Source organism: Marmota marmota, unplaced genomic scaffold (genome assembly GCF_001458135.2).
Source record: "Marmota marmota marmota unplaced genomic scaffold, marMar, whole genome shotgun sequence".
Taxonomy (NCBI): domain Eukaryota; kingdom Metazoa; phylum Chordata; class Mammalia; order Rodentia; family Sciuridae; genus Marmota; species Marmota marmota.
In genome coordinates this window covers 248899-274002 of record NW_026004731.1, presented here as the reverse complement: position 1 = coordinate 274002, position 25104 = coordinate 248899, and the positions used below count along the sequence as shown (strand labels likewise).

General features: G+C 39.2%; 1 long non-coding RNA gene and 2 pseudogenes across 1 annotated transcript; 2 read left to right on the top strand and 1 right to left on the bottom strand.

Annotated features, from left to right (window-relative positions):
* The first annotated feature begins 254 nt into the window (after positions 1-254).
* Positions 255-2400, top strand: LOC107160584 (annotated as a pseudogene).
* Positions 2401-6792: 4392 nt separating this feature from the next.
* On the bottom strand, positions 6793-14220 carry LOC107160610. Its single transcript, XR_001505881.2, has 2 exons — positions 13545-14220; positions 6793-9400 (listed from the first exon to the last, which is right to left on the bottom strand). It is a non-coding gene; the product is annotated as an uncharacterized LOC107160610 (long non-coding RNA).
* Positions 14221-20929: 6709 nt separating this feature from the next.
* Positions 20930-23606, top strand: LOC125614628 (annotated as a pseudogene).
* Positions 23607-25104: the final 1498 nt, after the last annotated feature.

Sequence of the window (25104 nt, the reverse complement as noted above, 5' to 3'; positions counted from 1 at the left end):
GAGAGAGCAGGGGACCCTGTAATAAGCAAATGCCACCTAAGATAAATGTGCTCCTTCTGTGCTTCGCATTCTGAGTCTTCCCATTCTGGTGCCATTTTTTCCCAATTCTCTCCTTCCAAGTATCTCATTTCTCCCCATTGTTTCTATTCTTTTGCTACATACAGGGTTTGAAGATCCTATTACCGTCCATATCAGCAAGACTGCATCCTTTTACAACAATTCCTGGGTACAAGGTAAATGCTCAGTTGGGTTGCATGAACTGTAGACTCGCAGCTGGGACAGCCAGCTCTGATACTATCATTTTCCTGTATCCCTGGTCCAGGGGCAAATTCAGCAACAAGGAGTTGAGTGAACTGGAAACATATTTCCGAAACTACTTCACTAGTGTCTCTCAGGCAGTTCACACTGGTCTATTACAATTTGATTGTGAGTTCAGTTCCCTCAATTGGGAGGGTGGTGCATGGGGTATCTCTCTGTGAGTTTTTATTCCTCTAGGAAATCACATACTCTGTTCTGAATCTTACTCCATTCTCTCCATCATAAAATTACAATCACACAGTTGGGCAAGTTCTATAAACCAGATCCTTCAAACACTTCTGTCTTCTGCTACTTATGAACTGCTTTCTCATTGATTGCAGGACTATATTTTTTCATCCTGCCTTAGAGATATATCTTGTGGCCACCCTTTTCCCAGATCTCTAGTTAGGTAGCCTCCTCACTCTTTGGTTAACTCTTTAAAGTGTGATTTTCCTCTCCCCCGTTGAATCTCTTCAGCCTTCCCTGTCTGCACAGTCATTGTAACCACAGGATGCACTTACCCTAGCTTGTTACAATCTCAGACTCACAACTTCCCCCTCCCACACAGTTCCATGTACCTTTGAACAATCTTCCCTTTTTTTCAAATCATTCATCTCTTCCTCTACCTCCAACTCCTATCAGTTCCCTTTTCTGTGCACCTGTGATCCAACCAGAATTGGTTCCATTCCTGTAAATCTCCAAAACTTCTCCTTTCCACTTGTGTGTTGCTTCTACTCATTCCATTTTATCCTTTTTAAATTCCCTTTGTCCTTTAATTCATTGAATCCCTCTTCCCTAGGTCCCTTTGATATACAGATGGCAGCAGGCTGTGAGATGCACTCAGGGAAGAACTTCATAACCTTTTTACAGTTAGCTGTTTAAGGAACTGATTTCCGACTTTTCAGAATGAAACATGGTTGCCTTCTCCAGAGAGAGGAAGAAAAGGCCACGATTTCTGCAGACTACACAGTCTGAACCCAGCCTTCACACACAGGATGCCCAGGCTTCTCAGTGACACCTGCCCCTGATTCATCTTGGGTCTTCTTGATGCAGGGAAGGCTCATCTCCAGTGACAAGGTCAGTACTGTACCCATTCTCCAAGAACTTTGTAATCTAAAAGCAAATTGAGAATAAGAAGGGGTCACAAAGGAGAGGAGGGTGAGTGGCATGTTCAGAAGTGGGAAAGATGGACCTATCAGAGGTGATGGGATCTGAACCACTCAGGTATCTTCTTGTCCACCTGTGAACCTCTTTTCTGTCCTTTTCAGTGAAGCCCAGTGCCTAGTTGTCCACTGGTCCCAGTCCTGGGCCTGGCCGTCTGCTGCTGGTGTGCCATGTGTCTGGCTTCTTCCCAAAGCCCGTGTGGGTGATGTGGATGCGAGGTGAGCAGGAGCAGCAGGGCACTCAGAGAGGTGACTTCCTGCCCAATGCAGATGGGACGTGGTATCTCCGAGCAACCCTGGATGTGGCAGCTGGGGAGGCAGCTGGCCTGGCCTGCAGGGTGAAGCACAGCAGCCTAGGAGGGCAGGACCTCGTCCTCTACTGGGGTGGTAAGAGTGGGACCCAGGCTGGAGATGGGAGGTTGTGATCCTCTAGAAGAGCAGAAGGGCCAGCTATAAATTTGGGATTGGGGGATTCCAGACGTAAAAAAAGACAAGTAAGTTAATCAAAGGCATAGAAGAGTTAAAAACTGAGGAATGAGTAGATGCAGGGTTGATAAAGTATTCATCTCTGAAGAGGGATTTGAGAAAAAGTGGGGAGAAAGATTGGTAGACAAACCAGAGAAGCCCAGGTTAATACAATGAAACAGGGAGCAGATGGGTAAAACAGGGAATGGATTTAAAATAACCTCCTTGGTGTGCATTTGAATCTGCAGAGCATCACAGTTTCCTGGGCTTGATCTTGGCCATGGAGGTGGCCCTGGCTCTTCTGATAGGTCTTGCATATGGTTTAGGAAGCTCTGGTGAGTTCTTTGTATTCATTTTTTCCTATTCTTCCCATATTCCCCACTTTAATTACCATTTTTTTCTTTCTCCTCACTTTTACTTTTCTCCTTAGTCCCCTTAATTTTTTTTCTCCTCAGTTCTTACCTCCACTTTATGAATTTCTGTTATTTGCTCTGTTCTCATTTGGTTCACTTTAGGACAAACCGTGAACCTCTGCAGTGCTCTCCCTTTGAAATGAGGACCCAGTAACCCAGCTGCTCATCATACACCTCAACACCACGTGGTGATGACATCACTTCAACTCTCCTCGTGAAACCTTTATAATTTATTGCTGCTTCATGATCAGTTAACCAAGAAATGCTCAGTGTAAGCTTGCAGGATTTGTTGTTCTCACCTGAATTCTGGGGGTTTAAAATTCAGTTTTTAACTCCACCTTGATCGATATTAATTGATCATTAGGTGCATTCCACACACCTTCACAACTTACATCCTTCCCAGGACCTTCCTTGATTCCCAGTGGAAAGCAGTCTGTCTCTCATCTATGTTCCCCCACATTTCAACTGCACTTTGCTATCCATACCCCTCACTCCCTAGCTTCTCTGGCAGTTGTGTAGGTTCTTTTCCCCTTTTAATATTAGAAACTTGAGAGCAAAGTGCATGTCTTTTTAATGTCTATAACCCTGGGGAAGTGTCTTGCCTGCACATAACATGTTCTTAAGAAAAACAGTATTTAATTTAAGCCAAATGTTTAATATTTTAAAATTTTCTCCTTTCCTGACATCTGTGTTACAGTTGAGGTATTTGATGTGCCTCTTATTAAAAGTCTTCTCACTTTGCCAAGATATTTCAAGCTATCCTAGTTTTACAATTTCTTCTCTGAGCCTCTGAGAAGAAACACAATTTTTCATCTTTCCTCTTTCGTTATTCAACTGTAGAGAATTAGTATAGTAAAACTATTGTTCCAAAGATTTTAAATTGAAAGAGCTGGGGAGGATGAAGTTTCTCAATATTCAATGTTTTGATAGTCAAGTGGCAGATTGATCACATTGGGGGTTGGTAGAAAGGTAGAATCTGGCCTCTGATGTTAGACTTATGAACTATTCTTTACATTTAAAAAAATCAACAGTAGATTCACTGGGTGCATTAAAACTTGAAAGGCGAAATGAATTACAGTAGATGGGGTAGAGAGAGAAGATGGGAGGGGAGGGGAGGGGAGGGGGGATAGTAGAGGATAGAAAAGGCAGCAGAATACAACAGACACTAGTATGGCAGTATGTAAAAAAGTGGATGTGTAACCGATGTTATTCTGCAATCTGTATATGGGGTAAAAATGCGAGTTCATAACCCACTTGAATCAAATATATGAAATATGATATGTCAAGAGCTTTGTAATGTTTTGAACAACTAATAAAAAAAACTTGAAAGGCGTCTGATATAGGTAGTATTTGGAATATGATACAAGTGTGTCACTGAAGAGAAAAGAATCATAAAAGAGAGTATTGTTCCTAAGGATTAATACAGGGTCCAAGTAAGTAATGTACATACAGTACGTTGCTGTCATTATTCATTGTAGTTATATTCTATACAGTGGCTGCTGCAAATACTGGATTAGTGAACACTGAACCATGTTACTAAGGTAAAAACAGGGTTAGAAGTTTATAATGTTTTTGTTAAACATTAAATACATAACTTTGTTTTTGTATATTTGTTTTAAAATATATTATTTAAATGCAGTTAAATAAATTGCAAATAATTATTTAAATGCAGTTTTTTTTTTGTACTAAAACACTACCTGAAAAGTGTATAACAATTTCCTGACTTGAATAATGTGTTTGTAGATTTCTTTGGCTTTCAGCTTTGCTACAATTCTCTCTACTTAAAAAAAAATTTACTTTGTCTCAATAAAAAAATAAATTTAGCTGCTTTTACAAAGCTTACTCATATTATTATATCTGTTACTATAAAAAAATGCTCACTTACTAATCAGATTTCCTCTTTTCCCTGGTGTTCTGTATTGTTTATTCATTAAAATTGAAATCACAGCCAACTGCACTCTAACATCTAACTCATTTATTTACTCGTTAAGGCACTTTTTAGCCTTTTTGAGTTAAAAAACAGTAGATAGCCCTTCTGCAGTATGTTTTGGGGTCATTTTAATTCACAAAATCAGTAGCAAAGGACACAAAAATATGGGGGAAAAATGGTGTTGAATAGACCACAGAAAGATGCTTGTCCTGTAGTGAGGAGTGAAACCAGAGGCAGAACATCACCTCCTGTGACTTTTCTAGGGAGTGTGTAGGGGCTCGCTCGGTCCTGCAGAAGCCCTCGGAACAGCTGAGGATGGTGTGGCAACGGAATCGAAAAGAGACCTCTGGAGACCAGTTTCCGAGAGCTCGATCCACTTTATTATTTCATAGGCAAGCTTTTAAGCATAGCCTGTCACTGGACAGATTTATCTGAGGGTCATAATGATCCAAAGAGCCAGAAACATACTTACAAGCAGTAACCAATGGATTAGTAGTAGGTCAGTGGCAGAAAAGCAGAAGGCAAAGAACATGCTGTGCACCTGAGAGAGGCCAGGTTACCATGGAGATGGGGCTGAGTGTGGTTAGTGTGCTCACCACAACTTCCAGATTCAGTGTGCTGAACCCTGAGAGCCTCTCACATAGGCAACGTAGGCCACTTCCCAACTCTCGGGCCCAAGGAGCATGACCTTCATGTGACTCAAGTGTCGCACCACAGTGCACAGATCCATAAAAAACTGAGTATTGATTTGGGGTTACAAGTGAAGATCAATAAATAGACAAGTTAGCAAATACAGAAATCTTGATTATGAAGGTGGACTTAATAACAGTGTGAGTCAAGATATCCATGATTAACTTCAATTTCTTTAAAATTCCTAAATGGATTCAATAGCTCCTAGGCACCTACTATATACTTATTATGCAGCAGGTGCATATTGAGTATAAAATAATGGAGAAAAAAAAAAGATCATCACTGGGCCTGGGTATATAGCTCAGTAGCTCAGTTGGTAGAGTGCTTGCCTCGCATGGACAAGGCCCTGGGTTCATTCTCCAGCACCACACACACACACACGCACACACACACACAAAAAAAAGTATGAGCTTGAAAATATTCTTTAAAAAATTGAATTCTGCTCTTTATTATTTTTTGGCCTTTCTTAGGTTTCTCATTGAGCAACTTACTTGAGCTCAACTTGGAAAAAGGGACTTAGCCTCGTGTTGCTTAGGGAACTGAGAAGAGGGGACCCAGGGCAAGGGGAATATCCAGAGAGACCAGGCCATGTAAGATATTTTCCTATGTCTTTTTTCTCCTGAAAAATTAATCCATCCATCCATTCATTCATCACAATTCAATTTTTTACTATTTGCATAGCAAACATATGCACTGAGAGTAGATCCAAAATGTAGTTAAACTTTTGGGAAGTGAAGTTGTCATGAGAGAAAAGGCAAACATGAAAAGCAGGAGAAGGGGGCAATCAAACATTGGGACACTTCAGACTTTCTACTTGGAACAGACATGACTGGCTCCAGTCTGTCTAGCTTCCCATTCTTTTTACCACATTTGCATGGCAGCCATGGGGTCGATTAACTCCACTCTCAACTGCAGTGATCAGCCTAAGACAATCTTGAGAACTCATCCTTGAGAAAGTGATAAGCTAAAGAATGTACAGGCAACGTATCATTCAAGGTAGTCATTCTATAGTTTCCACTTACCTTTGTTAGATAAATGAGTCTGGGTATGTACCTGTCCTAAGCTGGCTCGGTTTATAAGGAGGCTAAATCTGTGATGTTAGTAAGGGGAAAGTGATACTCTCTTTTTTTCTGAATGTTATCATGTAGGATATAAAGCTTAAACCAGCTCAAATTATTTTTTCAACTCCGGAACAGCAAGTCTATGTATTAATCAAATAGTCAAGAATGTAGTGACAATAGACTCACAGAAGAGTTTAGATTAAACAGTATCCAAAGCCTGAATGATCCCTGAAATTCTCAGTCATGTCACCCAATAAAATTTCCCTTAGTATTTTCAGCTCATTATGATGGTGTCCTCTTGTTGGTGACTGAAAGCATCCTGCCCAATGTACCAGGCATCAGGTGATTCAGCTGATTTCTACTTTTGGTTGCAAATTATTTTTCTACTTCCCTCTTCATTCTTCTCTGTTCTAAGATTGGTTATTACTTAAAATTGATTCCTATATTTTGCTTTTTCTTATAAACTTTTATACTAACTTGATTTTTAACTGTGGCACTTGGATCCATACCCCTCCTGTACTCTTCATGTGTTTTTGTCAACCAGTGACCAGAAATCAAAGCGGTTTTTATGCTGCTGGTTAAGTGAGTGATTTTGAAACATTTTTTGATCTTCATTCTTTTGTCCATCTAAATATAGGCAAAAAATGTATTTTCTCGGGGCCTTCAAAAGGATAAAAGATTATCTAGCACAACCATTTTAATGTTATGAAAACAACAGTTCAACATGTAAGATATTTCTCATGGAATTCCTCATGAAAAAAATTATTCACTTATTCATTTGTCCATGTATTTATTCATCAGTTCAACTTTTTGTGTGGGGAATATATTCACTGAGAGTAATTCCAAAATTTATAAAAATCAGTCCTAGCTCCAAGATATTGAACATATGATTAATAATCTCTAATTCCCAGCTAGTTCCATCTTTGATGGTTAGATTTCATCATACAGAGTCAAACTTCATGCAGTTTTATGTACTTTTCCCCAGATTTTCTTCTTGCTATATCATTTTCTATAAAGATCTCTGAAAGAAAATTGTCCTTTCTTTCTCTATTGCTGGGCTTGATCAACAATATGGAATAAATAGAGAGCTTTTTCTCTCTGATTATATATTCTTGTTGGTCTCCTGAGCAAGCTTTGTGCTCCAGGAACCATACGTTCATGTTTAGGGAAAGGAAATTTCCTATAAAATTAAAAAAAAAAAAGGATGGAAACCCCAACTATAAAATGTGAAGCAGGCTTGCCTGGCTGACATGTTAACTTGCTAAGATTTCATAATTGGAAGGAGTTGGCTGTATCCTCAGAATTACTGGGCAGGCTGGGGAAGTGGGGAAGTGGTGAGGGTTAAGCATCTCCATTTGTGAAGACATGCAAGGAGATGGGTGTTGTGCTCCACCCCTCCTTGCACCATCTCCTGGATATGTGATGGAAAGTACCTTGAACAAATTGAAAGACGATTTTAAAAATGTAGAAATTTTTTAAACATTTATTTATTTATGTATCTTTAGTTTTAGGTGGACACATTATTTTGTTTTTCTGTGGTGCTGAGGATCGAACCCAGTGCCTCATGCATGCTAGGCGAGGGCGCTACCACTGAGCCACAACCCCAGTCCCCCCCAAAAATGTAAAATTTTGTTGAATGGTAAGAATGTAACTTTTTATCTGATGTCTTTTTCTAACTTATTGATTAATTAACTGTAAAGGAACACCTGTGGAGAAATACCTGTGGAGGCGGCACATAAGAGTGTTACACAAAGTGTAAGCAGACAGACAGGAGGAGCAGAGAGCAGTGAAGTGAAGTGGTGAAGAAGTCTGGAAATGAAGGGTCCGCTCCCTGCTGCCTGGGAGTTTATTAACTCAAAGAACACATACCGCCCATTACCATGACTGTATTCTAATTAGTATTTTTTTTTAACCTGAGTGCTAGCTAATAGAGATAAGGTCCAGGTTAATACAAACACAGAGCCCCTTCTCTCCAAGGACATTGCTAAGAAAAGCAGCTAGTGCCTACATAGTTGTCTTATTCCCTCAGAGGGAGGGGGCTGGGCATTCCAATTGTGGGAATCAGGGCACCAGTTACCCTGCCAGTTATCCCCGGGAGTTTGCTCACCAGGAGAATGTTTTCCTGTCTATTTCCATGGTCTGAATACCTACAGCTCTCCTTTGTTTTTTAAGGCCTTCTGGATGAAAAATACCTGTTTTCTTCTTAATCCTAGCAAGGGGAAATATAGGGCAGGCATTGACAAGCAGCAAGTGCAACACAACAATCCCAATAGCAGCAAACTTCCACCTATGAATAATTGTTTGAACCAGATGCAATTGGGTAACCATGAAGTTAACCAATCTAACAAGTCTAAACCTTCATCATCTTGCTGGACCTTCTAATGATATATTTAAGGTAATTTAATGCTCTTAAAATAGAATTACTGTTATCGATTAAATTGAAGCAACACATCCTTTATGTGTTTTATCCTCACATCCTTTATGATGTAACAACAACAAATAATCAATAGCAGCCTGGTTTTCAAGAATGTCTTGGCGATGTTGTTTTTGTTCTTCATTAAGCATATTAATGGCCAGAGAGGTAGGATTAGTACTTTTTTTACCACAGCACAGGCCAGGTTCATAGTGGTTTTGTAAGCCCCGACAGCTAGTCCAGGGAAACCCACTATGGAAAATGTCAAAGCGTCAAATTCTGCCTTTGAGAGACGATGTACTGAATCATCACAGTTTTCATCAAGGGGAATAGACCTTTTATGAATACGTTGTGCATGATGGTGGCCCATTAAATCCTGCAAGGATGGTGAGAACACAGTTAATCTGCTGCGACATTCTTGCAGGTATATAACAATTTTCACCAAGCGAACCTAAATATTATAATGGGTTCTAAAACTCCAGGAGTCTGACTTAGAACTATGTTTCGCACAAGTGGGGTACAACAGCAGAATAACATTATCACAAGGATCAAAACATTTACAGAGTTTGATGTAAGTTTAGCAAACAAAGCAGTAACTAAGTTTTCCAGAGTACATTTTAAGCCCCTTTGAGCCAACAGCTGTAGAGCTGAGGCTGTTAATGATTTTATATGTCCCCAACTCACTGGAAGTCTAGAAGCTTGGGATCCTCTTTTCATGTTTCTTATCTGTCCTTCTTTAATGCTTCCTCTCTTTTGAGGAGAGTTTCCTCTTGTTTGGTGGGACTCTCCTCATCCAGGATCAAACTTGGGAATCAAGGTGTGAAGTTCCCGATGTCCATTCACAATGGATAGAGCTCATGCATGAAGCTGGAGTCCAAGCAGGATCTGTTGGTGTGAGCACAGCAGACTATCTTTTTCCCCATGTGGTCAGAGGCATAGGGTCTTGTCATCCTGGGTCTGGTGGAACCCTATATTTTACATAAATTCTTAGTAATGGCTGTTTAGGAATACAATGTCTATCCAAAGCAGACAACCAATTGTGAATATTAACTTTGCATTCCATATTGAGCACATTAACTGTAAATAAAACAATATTTAAAGCATTATTAATATGAGAGAGGCTAGATTGCCCTTTTTTTTGTTTTAGTTTTAAAAGGCAAGTTTCAAGAGTATGATGCACTCATTTAACCAGTTTGTTCAGTAGGATTATGAGGAATTTTATGATTTAAAATTATATTTCATTGATTACAAAATTGTGCAAAAGCACAAGATGTATACGCAGGGGCATTATCCATTTTCTAAATAAGCAGGCTTGCCCATGGTGGAAAGCAAAGCAATAAGTGAGAAATGCAAGCAAATACATTTTTATACCTGTGGGCACTAGCTTAAATAAATCCAGAATGGGTAGTAATAAAAACATGAAAAAAAGGAGTGAAATAAGTAACATCCATTTACCATTGTGCATTAAAATGTAGGCCTGGGTTCACAAATTTTTATATAGGGTTCATAAGTATACACAGTGGGAACAATTGCTAACTATAGCATGAAACTTTTGAGAAGATATGGAAAATGTTTTCATTAGTGATCGAGTATTTTGATGAAAAAATCCATGAGATTTCACAGCATTTGAAAAAAAAGGATAAGCAGATTTCATATCTTCATCTGTGTGAGCATCAACCTCCATCAAAAGTTTAGAAATCTTGGTGTGGCTATATCTATGAGCAAGGAAGATAGGAGATGCATGATGCTATAAAAGAGTTTAAAGGGTTTAAAAAAGAGACAGTGAATTGGAATCCAAATGAGGGCATAACCCAACCATGGAAATATGAAGCACAAGCTTAACTATATATTGAGAACTTGTAATAACATTTAAAATAGTAGAAAACAATTTCAGCATCAGGATAAAGGTAGCTAACTCAGCTCACTGTGGAGAATTTTGAGGTAGAGTATAATAGTCCATTCACCATTAATAAAAACAGATATTACTCCTCTTTGTTTACCTGTTTGTTTACACCATTATTTCATCTATAAGAGGAACAGTAGGAATTAAGGAAAATGGATATAATTAAGGAAACTGATATAACAAAGAGAATTGTTCATCATGAGGCATGTGAAACACAATGAGCACTAAAATTTTAGCTAAAACAGCTTGATAATAGGATGAATGGTACGTATTAGAGATATAAAGTTTTTTTCATAAGGTACAAAACATGAATATCCATGCTTGTTAAAGATAAAATTTTAATATGACCATCAGCAATTAATTGAGCATACATATTAGTAAAAGGCAAAATATTACAGCCTGAAAAGTGAGGAGAATATAGCCATTTTGTTATATATCATTTCTTATTAAGAATAGCAACTACTGCTTCAAAAGCATAAGGCTTTCCAACAAGAACTATCAATGATAATAGCACGTTAGATACAGGAAGTTGATCCTCCATCACTGTCAATAACTTTTCATGAATTCTTTGTAAAGCCTGTTTTAAAGAAGGAGTCAAATAAAGGAAGGGGGTGGCATCCTGTTTTTGTTTGTTTGTTTGTTTTTAACAACTGGAAACAAAGGGAGAGATCAGCTTGGCATCAGCTCTAATTTTTAATTAATTTATTTAAGAAACCATAATATGAAGGCTAATCTCATTTATGTTAAATTTAATTTATTCATTTTAATTATAACATAAAAACATAAGAAAAACATGATTAATAGTATTAATCATCCTTTTTCTGTTGAAAAAAATTAGAAGTAATGAATATTATATTTTACATATTTTTTAGAAATTAAGACTTTATTATTTGGCCACCTATAAACACTCATGAGCCATCACCTTAAAAACATCTATATATTTATTTAATTATTTGATTTGAATTAAGTTATCTGGATCCATTTATTTTTCTAAATTTTAATTTATGAGCCTTCGTTTGTCTAAATGTCAATTTAATAATAATATATAGACATAAGACAGGCCTGTGAAATTGGAAATGTCAGGTACAAGATCCAACAACCATGGTGGACATTGAAATCTAAGGTTTCATATAGCTAGCGTTTTTGTCCTTTATAGTTACTAAGACTTATCCCTAACACAACCATGTTTATATCTTCCTAGGATTTATTAAAAGAAATCTTTGAATGTATGTAAGAGTTAACTCTGGGGAAATTGGCCTTTGTGTAAAGGCAGAATGTAAAAATCTGTATAGTTAGATAAAAACAGACTAATCAGAAAAACACATCAACTTACATAGAATACTTAAAAACTTACATTGCAGTAATATCAACATTTTTTATCAGGTCAGAGTATACCTTAAACTCAGACAAGAATCAGTTGGAAGCCTGTCACATTCTGAAAGAAAATAATGTAAAACAAAACTTTTTTTGAAAAAAAAGAAAACTTGCACATTTGGAGTCTTTCTACTTTTCCCTTTCTATTAGTGCTTCAACATTAAGGAAGGGGAGGAGCTGTGTAAGAAAACTGGGTAAAAACAGTTAAGAGAGTCAGCCAAGCAGTGTGGATTTAGAAGAGACATTCTTTCTTCTTTTGTCTAAACTAGTTTTTTGCAACTCTAGTAAATCATATAGGGAATGAAATTCACATTGAAATATGAGGCCAGGAAAGTTAGGAATCCAGCAGAAGTTGAAAAGTAAGGAAAAATGTTGTAACCCTTCTTTCTTTTTTAAGAGTATTTCTTTCCAGTTTATATGCTTTCTGGAAAGTTTTTGTTTGTTTGTTTGTTTCTTTCTTTTTGCCTTAAACCTTGCAAATCTTGTAACAGTTTCCACACATGGTTGAACATAAGCAATGGTTTGTGTGGTTTGAAAGGGGAAGAGGTGGTAGCCACAGGGAGGTTTGGGATCCTTGTTTGTTTTTGTTTTCTTTTCCCCAAACCAGGGTGACCCATTAAGGCCATGAATGAATGGACACTTGTTTGTTTTATTTTATTTTCCCCAAACTGGGGTGGCCTCTTGAGGCCATGTGTAAAGACATACCATGTCTTATGACCATGACATTAGTATTTGTGTCCAATAAGCCTAGAAATATGAATGCTTATTAAACAAGGTGAACTTAAGTCTACTTTCAGTAATTGACAAACGTGTTGTTATGTTCAGTAACAGAAGAGTCTAATCTTTTATTTTTCCTTTCATTTAAATAATATTGCTTGGGTTTGAACCTGGGATCTCGTCCATGAGAGGCAAACACTTCATCAACTGAACTCTGGTTCCAGTCCCTGGGAGCCCTCACTTGGATGCCTTTAGTAGTAATCAAACCTATTCCAGCTCTCCCTCTGGTAGCATGAAAGGGTCTGTGAAATGAGGTCGAGAGGTCTCTCTGTATATTGGAAACACTTGTGTCATGGGATCCAGAGGGGGTTAGAGAAATTAGTTCCTCCTCCTTTTGGTCTGAGTCGGGGGTTTTAAGGCAGTGGCAAGCAAGGCAGCTTTATGAGTTACCATTTAAATGATTTTGTAATTTTTAAAATGGTACATTTCAACTCGTTGAATACAGCAGAAGGTAAGTGCTTATGCTCTGGCAGATCAGCAAAATTTAACCCAGTGCAACAGACAGCTAAATCATGAAATCCCCCTTCCTCCTCAGCTTGTCCCAAACACTTACTTAACTTGGATTTAGTTGTAGGTGAGGCAGCTGCTCCAGGCAGGCAGGCAAGAAGACAAAGACAGTAAATCACCTAGTGTCCTGGAGTGTCTGGAGAGATGCAGGCAGGTCCCTTAAAGGGACAGTGCAGCCAGGCACAGAAAAAGAAGAGCATGAAGTTTGAGAATCTAAGGTTTTATCAACTGCATCCCTACAAAGACACCAAGTTTGCAACACGGGTATACAAATATGTGGCTTTTCATGAATTATTATACCTACTTCTCCTAGTCTTTCAAATTGAGTCATCCACTTTCTGGGTAAAAGGGACAGCAAGAGCTTATCTGGGTTAGCAAGGCAGCCAGATCACTATCACTTACAGTATGTCCAGCCTTGCAGAACAGAAAGGAAAGTTCTGCTCCGTGGCATGCCACTGTGCAGTAGAGAATTCCCCATGACTCAACTGATTAGGGATCTGAACCAGCTGGTGTAAAGATGCACGTCATGAGCCACTCCCCCGACCCCTTACCTGTTCGAATGTCTGGAAGGGTCTCTGTCTGGGCTGACTTCCTTGTCCCAAACTCTCCGTGGACTGGGAGGACATGTGGGGTCTGGTGCCCCAATGTTGAGCGCTGGCTGTAAAGGAACACCTGTAGAAGAATGCCTGTGCAGGAGGCATACAAAAGAATGGACACAGACACACACACAGTGCAAGCAGACAGACAGGAGGAGCAGAGAGGAGTGAGGTGAAGTGTTGGAGAAGTGAAGTGTCCACTCCCCGCTGCCTGGGAGTTTAAGAACACATACCTTCATTACCATGACTGTATTCGAATTAGTATTTCTTTAACCTGAGTGCTAGCTAGCTGAGATAAGGTCCAGGTTAATACAAACACAGAGCCCTTCTCTTCAAGGACATTGCTGAGGAAACCAGATACAGCCTACATAGCTGTCTTATTCCCTCAGAGGGAGGAGGCTGGGCTTTCCAATAGTGGGAATCAGGGTGCCAGCTACCCCACCCCCACCCCACAGAGTTTGCTCACCAGGGGAACACTTCCCTGTCTATTTCCATGGTCAGAACACCTACAATCAGGTTTCAATTTTGGTGTAAATTTTTATTGGGAATAAGATATTTCCTTATGCTGGACATGGTGGCACATGCCTGTAATCCCAGCGGCTTGGGAGGCTGACACAGGAGGATCTTGAGTTCAAAGCCAGCCTCATCAACTACCATGTGCTAAGCAACTCAATGACCCTGTCTCTAAATAAAATACAAAATAGGGATGGGGATGTGTTTCAGTGGTCAAGTGCCCCTGAGTTCAATCCCCAGTACCAAAAAAAAAAAAAAACAAAACAAGATTTCCTTGAAGGAATACAGATGTGTGACTGAATGGCTTTGCAAATAAGAGATGATTTAATGAATCATTGCAACAACAAAGGACACACTGAGAAACAGTAATAAATGAAAATTTGAAAAGTGGATTTGGAATCCTAAAAATGATATGTGCATGTATACACATATATATGGTACATTTGCATGTATATACATGTTATAGTTAAAGCTTCATCCCAGGGTTTCATAAACTGACTTCCAGATCACTCACGTATAATCGAATCAAGCCTTTATTGAAGCACACCGGTGGCGGCTGACCAGAACATAAAGCTGTTCCCCTGATCAGCCCTGAACAATTGTAAGGGCGCTCCTTATAAGCCTGAAAACTGCAAAAGGGATGTTTGGGGTCTAGCCAATGCAAGGAAGCCAGGTTACAGAAGCGGGACGGTGCAGTCAAGCGGAGGGAAGCCTAACCAATCACAGTTAGCCCAGTCACCCCAGTTACAGAAACAGAGCCCCGTTACCCTAGTTACAGAAACAATGCCCCATTAGGTAGTTCCATGTTCTTAAAGGTTTCTATAGCAAAAGGAAAAGAACATCTTGCCCCAGTCATGACCCTTCTACTTGGCATGGTTGTTTTACAGGATGAAGTCACAAAACAAAATGGAGTCACATTTGCTTCTACTATCACATACACACAACATTACATACATATTCAATAAAAACACAGATTAATAAGGAAAAAGGTCTACACCTTAAGGATTGCAAAATGAGCAAAGTATGTGAGCAAACCATTCACAGATGTTGATATAAAAGAACTAAAGAATATAAATGTTGGGGCTGGGGATGTGGCTCAAGCGGTAGCACGCTCGCCTGGCATGCATGCGGCCCGGGTTCGATCCTCAGCACCACATACAAACAAAGATGTTGTGTCCGCCGAGAACTAAAAATAAGTATTAAAATTCTCTCTCTCTCTCTCTCTCTCTCAAAAAAAAAAAAAGAATATAAATGTTATTCAAACTTATTATTAATTAGAGAAATACAAAACTTGTAATCAAGTAGGTATCATTTTACTTTACATAATGGGCAAGATCTTACAGGGTGAGAAACCTGTGCCTCAGGGAAGAGCAGAGGTAGGAGTCCTCATGCATTGATGGTGGTGAATTAATTCAGGAAAGCTTGTGGCAGTTTCTTGTCTAAGTTTGTAAATGTAGACTTTGCAATCCATTTCTAAACGTATCTTCCAAAAAGTGTTTACGCAGTTCCATGAGGGAACATAATTAATCATGTTTCTCATGACAATGGAATGGTGTTAAGCTGTTGGAAGCACACTGAATGTTCACTCCTTATGGAACACATTCATAAAATATGGTAGTTGGCTGGGCACTCCTGTAATCCCAGCAGCTCAGGAGGATGAGACAGGAAGATCCAGTTCAAAGCCAGCTTCAGCAAAAGAGAGGTGCTAAGCAACTCAGTGAGACCCTGTTTCTAAATAAAATACAAAATAGGGCTAGGGGCAAGTAGTCAAGTGCCCCTGAGTTAAATCCCAGGTACACTTCCCATCCCCCTACACTCACCTCCACCTCTGGTGAAAAAAAAAAATTATCTTAGCTACGTATTCTGGGACTCTGTGCAGAATGTAGATATGGACTGGTATGGGAAGGTCTTTAAGAGAGTGCAGCATGAAATACATAAAATACTACCTTTTGTTGCACACACAAAGAAACACTGCAGTTTAGAAGAACACATAGAAATAGAAGGATGACACATTATAATGTGGAGAAAGGAAAAAATGGTATAAAGAATCAATCAATCAAATAGTTTTATCAAAAAGAAGGCTGATCAGACCAAATGATATTCATTGAGTCACTGGAATTACAGGCATGTGCCACCGTGCCTGGCCCAGAAGCCAATTTCTGACAATTGTGTGTTAATGATTATATAAGTAAAGGAGAATTATTAACTCAACAATATACAGTTAAAAAGATTCCAAAGACAAAACACAACACAATAAAGAATTGGACATTATTACCCTATGTGCATATGTGATTATAGGACTGGTATAACTCTACATCTTGTACAACCATGCTGCGCCCCTCCCCTGACTCAGGCAATGGCAAGGCCCTACTGAGGTGGATGGTGCAAGGCGTCCATCCTCTGGAGGAGCGCAGTATGTTTCTGGGAATGGGCTGGTTTGTTTTTGTATTCCTTTAATAAATATAGTTGCGATTTCTCATATGACCATTAAGTATGAAGGAAAAAACATGACTTTCCCAATTAATGCAACTACTTCTAAGAATAGATCTGTTTGCTCTAAATGCAATGATTCAGCTGTGGAGCGTAAATTGTTAATGTCTAATGAAAAACTCCCTGTATTCCTGTCAAGGAAGTTTTTGAGAAATTAAATTAAAATCTAGAGAAGAAGAATTAATGTTAAGAAGACAGATTAGTGCTTAGTACTGGGCAACTTGTTCTTGTTCCTGTGCACAATGGTTTGTGCTCTTACTCTTGTTTGATTAAAATTAATAACAAGTCAACCACTTGCCGTAACCATGGCACCGGTTCCAGTCAGTAAGTCAAGAAAGAATAGTCAAGGTATAGGCCAATAGTTGGGACATTTCTAACTATTATTAAAAGTTAACTAAACAGAAACACTCAAAGCAAAACGCGAACTGAAAGGAAAAATGCTTGCTTATGCATAAGCCAAGATACATTCTTCTATTCTAATTGTAGCTACGTAATATTTTGTTTCTTTGAATAATGATTCCTGTTTTGTAACCACAAAGTACTGTGAGCCTGCCAAAATGAAAAGTATATATGATTAACTTCACAAGTAAAGATGGGGATTCAGCACTTTCACTATGGTGTCTGTGTTGTTTCTCCACCCCCTTTCGACAACTCCTCACCATTGGTTCGTCTCCTGAGACCCCCTGTTGGAGCTGGACTCCGACACAACCAGAAGAATGAGAAGTTATTCTCCATTTATGTATGATGTGTCATAATGCATTCTACTGTCATTTATAACTATTTAGAACAAATAAAAAAATAAAAGAAAGCAGATTGGAAATAATTATGCTCTATAGAATATATACTGAATTGGGATAAAAATTTGCACCATGGGTACCTTTTTCAGATAAAAATGTGTAACTTTGTATAAAATAATTAGATTCTAAGTACTGAATAAAGATATCTGCAACATCAAAACTGCATGAAATGTCAGGGTTTTTAGGATTATTATTGATGACTGTAGAGTGGAATAAATTTGTATATTTACCAGTTGGTGGCAGTAGAGATTATAACAAAGCTTCAGCATCCTTATTTATAATCTAAAAATTTGAAGCCTTAGGCCCTTAAATCATCATATCTGTGCTTGGATTTTACAACAACTTATAGTTCTAAAAGAAATTTAAAATAGCAGAAGTGCACATAATATTAAGAATGTATCAATGATAATATAAAAAGAACATTCAGAAGCTCAACACATTTTTCCTTATTACGGGTTGAAATCGACCTTTCTTGCAAAAACTCTGGCAACCATCTCCAACCATGAGAAGACCTTCAGAATGCAGACCAGGCATGATAAAGTCTGAAACAAAACAGAGAATAACAAAACAGTAAAATCTCCCCCAAACTAAAAAGGAAACTGGGGACCAAGTTCTTGAGACAATGAAATCCCTTAACAACCCTTTCTTTCCTGCTTCCAATCTTTCTCAGAGTAAGAAATATAACTATATCTTTTAGACATTATTGTTAGTTTAATTTTTCTGTCACGTGCAGCCAAATTTAATGCTTATGGATCCAGATGTCATCTGAACATCAAGAATGACTGACAGCTGTGGTTTTGTGAAATGTTCACCTGCAGCTCTTTGCTCTCCTCACTCTAGTGACCCACATGGCCTACTTATTTTTTGTCAAAGCAAAAGCAGACTTTTGACAATCACACCCAAGTTATCTCTGTATTTTCGAAGGCAAGAGAGAAAAATGCAATTAGCCATTCTAAAATGTACATGAAAAGAAGCATGTTAGAAATCACAATGAACTTCTGGGGAAATGGTGGAGTGAGATTATCTCACAACTTATTTCACTGTGTTAAATCCAAAGCAGAAGTAACTTCATCCATACTGAATCTAGGAAATAGCTGTAACTTAAATCCCAAGAAGGATTTACGAGGTACAATAAGAGGTGGGATAAATCTTTGGCATGTGTTTTCTATAATTTTAAGTATGCTGAAAGGGGAATGTCTGGAGTTTAGTGGAATACATTCAATTCTGAAAGCAAGCAACTCAGGCTACTGGGCCTTTGTTATAAGACAATTATGCAGAATAAATCAATGTGTCATAGATTTGTTGGTAGAGTCAATTTAAGCAGCCTTTGGCTTTGGAAATTAGGTGAGACCACATGAATTCTTGACCATATTGGTATGCAGTGGCTTTGAAACAGGGGTACTTTTTGCACTTTAAGTATAAACCTTGCTGCTTGACCACTGGGGACTTATTTCAAAAATGACTTTTAAAAATTTCTTCTTTTTCCTTTTCCTTTCCCCAGTGATATAACTTAAGATCTACTGATAATAATATTTGGAGAACAGTCCAAATGTCTCCCTCTTAAAGGCCTTTGCTCGCACTGGCAGAATGGCAGCCTCTCTGACATGAGTCTGTTGACTTTCTCTTTGGCTAGAAAAGCAAAAAAGATATTTTTCCCTTTTCATTAAAACTTGTCCTCATTCTTGAATTGGATTGAGAACAAGGACTGAGCTTTTGGTATCAAATTGAGCAGATGGGACCTGAGAACAACCCTGCTCCGGACTTCTTGGTCAGCTCTGGCACTCTGGTGTGAGCTTGCTGAGAATCAACTAGTGGAGAATTGTGTTCCCATAAGAAATAAGGAAGGACTACGGGACTGCCCCAGGGCAGCTGAAGCTTCTTTTTGCTTCAGGGAACTCCTGCCTTGCCCCCCCCCTCCCCCCCCCCGCCCATGAGTGAGTATGATTTGCTCCACCATTTGGAGATCTTTCATAAACATGAAGTTGAACACAGTACAGTTGTGACACCTTGGCCATCTGGTAAGCTCTCCTGGTGTTCACACTGAGAACTTTGGTTCCACACTGCAAAACTCTTTCATGGAAACAACTGGTTCCCCTTCTTAGAAACATTTGGTCTCTCTTCTTGGGGACATCTGTGGCACTGCTGGTGAAGGGATTGAAAGACCTAAGCAACCTCATTCTACTTGGGACCTCATTTTGCTCTGAAACTCAACCTCTGACCACCTGCAGTCCTAAAGTCAGGAAAATACCACAGAAAAGCCCTGTGGAAACAGTTCTCTGAAAAGCCACAGATGGTGAGCACCTAAGATAGGCCAAGATATCGAAATATCTGAAATTCCAGATGGCCCCCACCTAGGGGTGGTGACCAGTATCTAAACTAGAAGCCCTGCAGCTTGGCACTTACCCCCCATCCTCCTCACAATTTAAACCAATCAATTTTAAGTGCCTCAATCCCTTGAACTAACCAATAATCCTTTCCAGATTCTTTCCCACCACTTGATACGCTAATCATGTTTTAGAGTTGTTGTTTGATTTTCCCGAGGTGTGTGATGATTTGCTAAGAGATGCTATGATGTATGTGAAGTCCCTGCCTTCTCCAAAGAGTGATAAAACTACTGCAAACCCTGAGCTCGAGGCCTCTCAGTGTCACCAGTTGCTGTGTGCACAGAGGACCACGCTAACTCACAATAAACACCTCTTTGCGCTTACATCGATCTTGGTCTCTGGTGGTCTTTTGGGGGTCCCGAATTTGAGCATAACAGGATCACAGTTAAATGAGAATGCAAACCAAGGGGTTTTACCTCATATTTGATCTGTCGTTTTAAAGGTTTCCAATCTGTTTGTCTTGGTTTTTGTTGTCTGTCTCTGTGTTTTTGTTGTATTTTAAGACAAGGCAACACAATGTCAGGTCCTGCCTATAGTGTCTTAGGAAGGGAAGATCTTGGCTGAATAGGCCAAGAAAAACTACAAATCTATTATTGTAGGGACAAAGGAGGCAAGGCACCAAAGACAGCAGGAAACAGTTTTATTTGGCTGCAGCCAGGTTCAGAGGGCACAGCTTTTGCTGTAATCAATCAATCCCCTGAACCCCGAGTTCAGGCAGTTTCAGAGTTTTATACCCAGCATGTAGGGGGAGGGACTCAGAAGTTCCCAGTCTGCAGAAGTTCACATAAAAGCAGCTTTTTCTTTCACTGTTTTGAGCAAGTTAACCCTTCAAGGACAACACCTTAGAAGGGGAGAGCTTCATCTCCCCTTTCTTTCCTCCCCTGCCAGCTGTTACCATGGAGCCTAGTTGTAACTTATCTTAAAAATGTAGACATCTCTGTGAAGCCCAGCTCAAAGCCAGAGGCCTTGTTTACACATTTCTTCAAAGTACTATACTGGATATGTTTGTGAAAAACTACTAAGGGGTGTCCAGCACCTGGAGTCCTGGTATCTTCTCAGCCAGTGGCCAATTAAACAGGGTGACACAAAAATAGGAAATCTACCTACATTGGACTCTTTTGCAGAGACTCTTTTGCTGACAGTCCTAAAATCAGCCATGGTGAAGAGAGCTTCTCTGTGGATAAAGGGGGTGCCACTTGACTATGACAATGGGAAAAATGGTATTTTACTGTAATTGTCTGGTTAACGTATATTTTGAAAGGTGGCTATTCTATAGTATTTTGAAATATCATATGATCCGGAGTTGGAATTGGTCTATCAGAGGTAAGTTCTGCAGATAACATGATAATGAGAATGAATGGCCATGAACTATGTTGATGGTGCAAAGAAAAGCAAATCCACCAGTGTGCAAAGATAGAAGAACATTGGAAGAAAAATTTTCAAAACATTTAAACTTTTTCAACCCAGTGCTATCTGGAGGGCATTATCTGTCAGCCTTCCTCTTCTGACAAGGACATTGTATGGAAAATTGGGGGTGCAATCTACCCACCAGGCTTAGCAGATGTAAGATTCCCCCAGAGCCTCTGTGTGTGTTGGCACCTGCATTTTAACCCTGATCAGAGAGCCCCTGAAAATCTCTGAATGGTCAACATGACCCTTACTGGGCAAAGTGTCCAGACATAAAGAGAAAGCTTCAGCAGGGGACAATTGACACAAATACCTCATTGGGGGTTGATATTGTTTTTAAGGTATATATGCTCAGGAGGAACGGAAACTAAAGCCACCAAGTGTTTTATTGGCATCCCCTGCAAAGAGAACCTATAGGAAAATTAACACAAGGTTGGGAGGGGATATCTCTCTCTCTCTCTCTCTCTATATATATATATATATATATATATAGAGAGAGAGAGAGAGAGATCTTTGTGCCTACAAAGGAGGAAAGACATTGGAAAAAGGATTGTCCATGGAAGCCAAGCCAAGATCCCCAGGATCATGTCACTCCTCCTAAATTCAAGGCTCAGCTGAGAAGTAACAGCGTTGGAGTATCTAGGTTTATTTAGAGAAGGCTCCTATACCAATAGCCACACGTAACCCCAGTAAAATTGACAGTGGGAACACAATTGAGTCCTTGATTGACATTAGTGCAACCTATTCTATTTTAAAGTATAAATTAACCTTTTGAAGTGATAGCACCCTGGCAGTGGTAGGAGCAATGGGTCAGGCTCAGCAGCATCTATTGCTTCAACCTCCTGAATGCAAACTGATCAAGCAAAGCCTTAGCTTTTTGTATATGCCAGATTGTCCAATTCTTTCCATGGGATGAGATTTGTTTTGCAAATAAATGCTCGAATAACCTTTTCACCTAAAAGCAATGAGTCAATTTGCAAGTGCCACAGGAAAATGCAACCTGTCTCTAGCTTTCACTTTCCAACCAGGAAAAAGAAACCAAGTCCATATTGCTGGAGTTCTGTGAGAGTGTGTATTAGGTTCTTGAAGCAATGGGCCCCAGGAAAGATGATTAACACTACCCCAATCAAGATTTTACTCAAAGAGTAGCTAACCTGACTGAAGAGGAGACAGTACCCTCTTAGGAAAGAGATATTGATAGGGATCCAGACTCTTTCAGTCAAAATTTTAAAACGCAGATTGATGTGGCCTTTCTGGTTTCCCCACAACACCCCAATTCTACCTGTAAGAAACCTCACACTGAGTGTACTGATTTGTGCAAGATTTGCAAGCTTTATAAAATATTGCACAAGATATTCAACCCACAGCATCAAACCGGTACATTCTGCTGACTGTGGTGTCAAGTTTCTATGGTGGTTCCTAGTGCTGGGCTCAATGTATTCTTCTGTAATCCACCAGAAAGGAATTCCCAGTGACCGCTATTGTATGGTAGGACTCCAGTTCTAAAGTAATCACTCAAAGAAATTGTTGGACTGTCCTATTTCAGGGACTAAAACTCTCCTCCTCTTATTAAAATAAGAATCTAGCAAAAGCCACGTGAAGATTATGACTGGATCATGAAATCCTTTTGTATCTGGAGGCTGGGGGTTGCAGGTTGTCTCTGAGCTCCTAAACTGTGCCTGGGCTCAGAGCTCCTCCAGGTCCCTATCCCTGGAGTCCAGCTGTTCAGGAATGTGGCTGGGAGGGCGGAGCTGGCAGAGTGGAAGTGCCATTCCACCTTATCCTTTCAGTCCAGGCGGGAGCCCACTGGGAGATGCAAGTCTGGCTTCCTGCTCTTAGGGCAGGGCTTTGGTTGCCAGAGCAGAGCCCTTTGTGTGTAGATCAGCTGCTGGCTGCAGCAGTCCCTCTATTGGTGAGATTGTGGTGTCCTCTAGGCTTGGCTCTGCGCGGTTAGAGCCGGATCTGTCCCGCTTTGTAATAGATTATTATCCAACCATTGGCAATTCTTACACAAAAAACAGTGTGTAACAGATGACATTGCATCTGGCTAGCTATTTTGGATAGAACTGGACAAGAAGAGTTTGGCGCCATGAGGGAACAGTGCATGAGGACCAGTGAGGGATTCCTTTGGTCTTTTCAGTCACAGACGCAGTTTTGAAGAAATCTGGAAGTTTCGAAGACAGATTCTCAGAGTAAAGGATCTTGATGCGTTTCCAAGCATTTTAATTGGCATTAAAGCAGACTTGAATCATCAGACCTGTAAGGTACCTGGAGCCTCAGCAAAGATTAGGACGAACGTGAATCAAGCTTTTCGTGAACTTGTCCCGGTAAGAAGGACATTTTAAGAGCAAGAATGTGCTTCTTCACCAGAGCCAACTAGGAAAGAAAAAGACAAGCAAAGCTGCCATTCTTCTATCACTTTCTAAGCATTCCTTGAGTTACCAACTGTCAGGAAAAGCCCGCATCTCCTCCTTCTCTCCTTATGGATTAAATCATTTTGGTACCTTTCTAGCCTTGAAGGAGAGATCACCCATGTTAGCCTTAGACCAGGAAGCCAACTAATCCTTTCCATGAAGCTAATATATAATTCTTTCCAGACCTATTTAAAGGAAACATTAAGGCTGCTGATTCCTTTTAAATTCATACTAAGGTTCTTGTGTCTATGTCTATGTATACAAACAGATTCTTTGTTTTAAAGGCTTACTTTTTAATAGGGATGAATCCATTTTGGAACCTAAATGGTTTGCTAAGCTGAACTTGTATGTTATAAAATAATTTTTTTAACTTCTGGAATCGCATTACCTACTGTTACTCTAAATAGAAGTATAGGGATTTTTTTTTAAATGTAAATTTTTGGTCTATCTTTAAAAAAATGATGTCAATTTTAGTTAACCTTAAATACACTGAATGGAATCTGCACAAGTAAGACATTTCAGAACTTTCTTGATGCTACAACTTTATTTTCCCCCCAGTGGCCAGAATACCAAAATGCCTATTGTATTTATGGACTGAACACTGCTTATAAAACCTGTTATTACTGCTGCTCTTGAAGATGATAATGTTCTATGTGGTCAAAGATTTGGACTCATTCTGCACTTAGTCATCTCAATGTGTACTTGATTTCTTAATTTAAGTCTTCCACAGCCATGCTAAGGGCACAATGAATAATTTCTATCTTCCTTTTCAAGTTTTCTGGTTAAGGAATTCAAATAACTAAGACTGTTTTTGTTTGATGTAATATAAAATACGGAATTGATCTTTCCAGAATCAGAGATAATTAATGTTTTTCCTATACAAACTAATTAACAAGTATTTTTATATGTTTATAAGCAAATATGCTTTGACAGCATATTCTGTCTAGGTAAACGCATAAAGGAAAAATAAATGGAAACTACAGAAATTGTGGTAGAACTTTTACTTGCTGGTCTGATCCTGGTTGTATCTATCTCTGAACAGTTTTATCCACATTTAAGAAAACTTCCCTAGTAAATACAACTGGATGAGACTCTGAAATCACTTTCAATATTCTCTGCTATATATTGGCTGTTATATCAAGTATTAATTGTAAAACTTTTAATTGACAATTAGTGTAACTGGGGATGACTTCTGATTTTTTTTTTACTTTTGTGGATTATGTTTAAGCAATTCAAAAGTACGTTCCTGGTTTTGAGATACTAAGTGGTATTGCTCAGTGTCACTTTACTGAATGTATACAATAGTCCCATGACCTTTATAGAGCATATCCATACCATCAGGTGCTGAAATTAAAGTTGATCTGTTATCACAGAAGAAAGAAATCCTTTTTGCAATATGTGGATGATATGCTTATCGCTAGCCTTGGCTATGAACACAGCCTTTCCAGTACTATCATTGTATTTAGCCACCTCACCTCACGTGGATTATAAGGTACCCCCAAAATAAGGC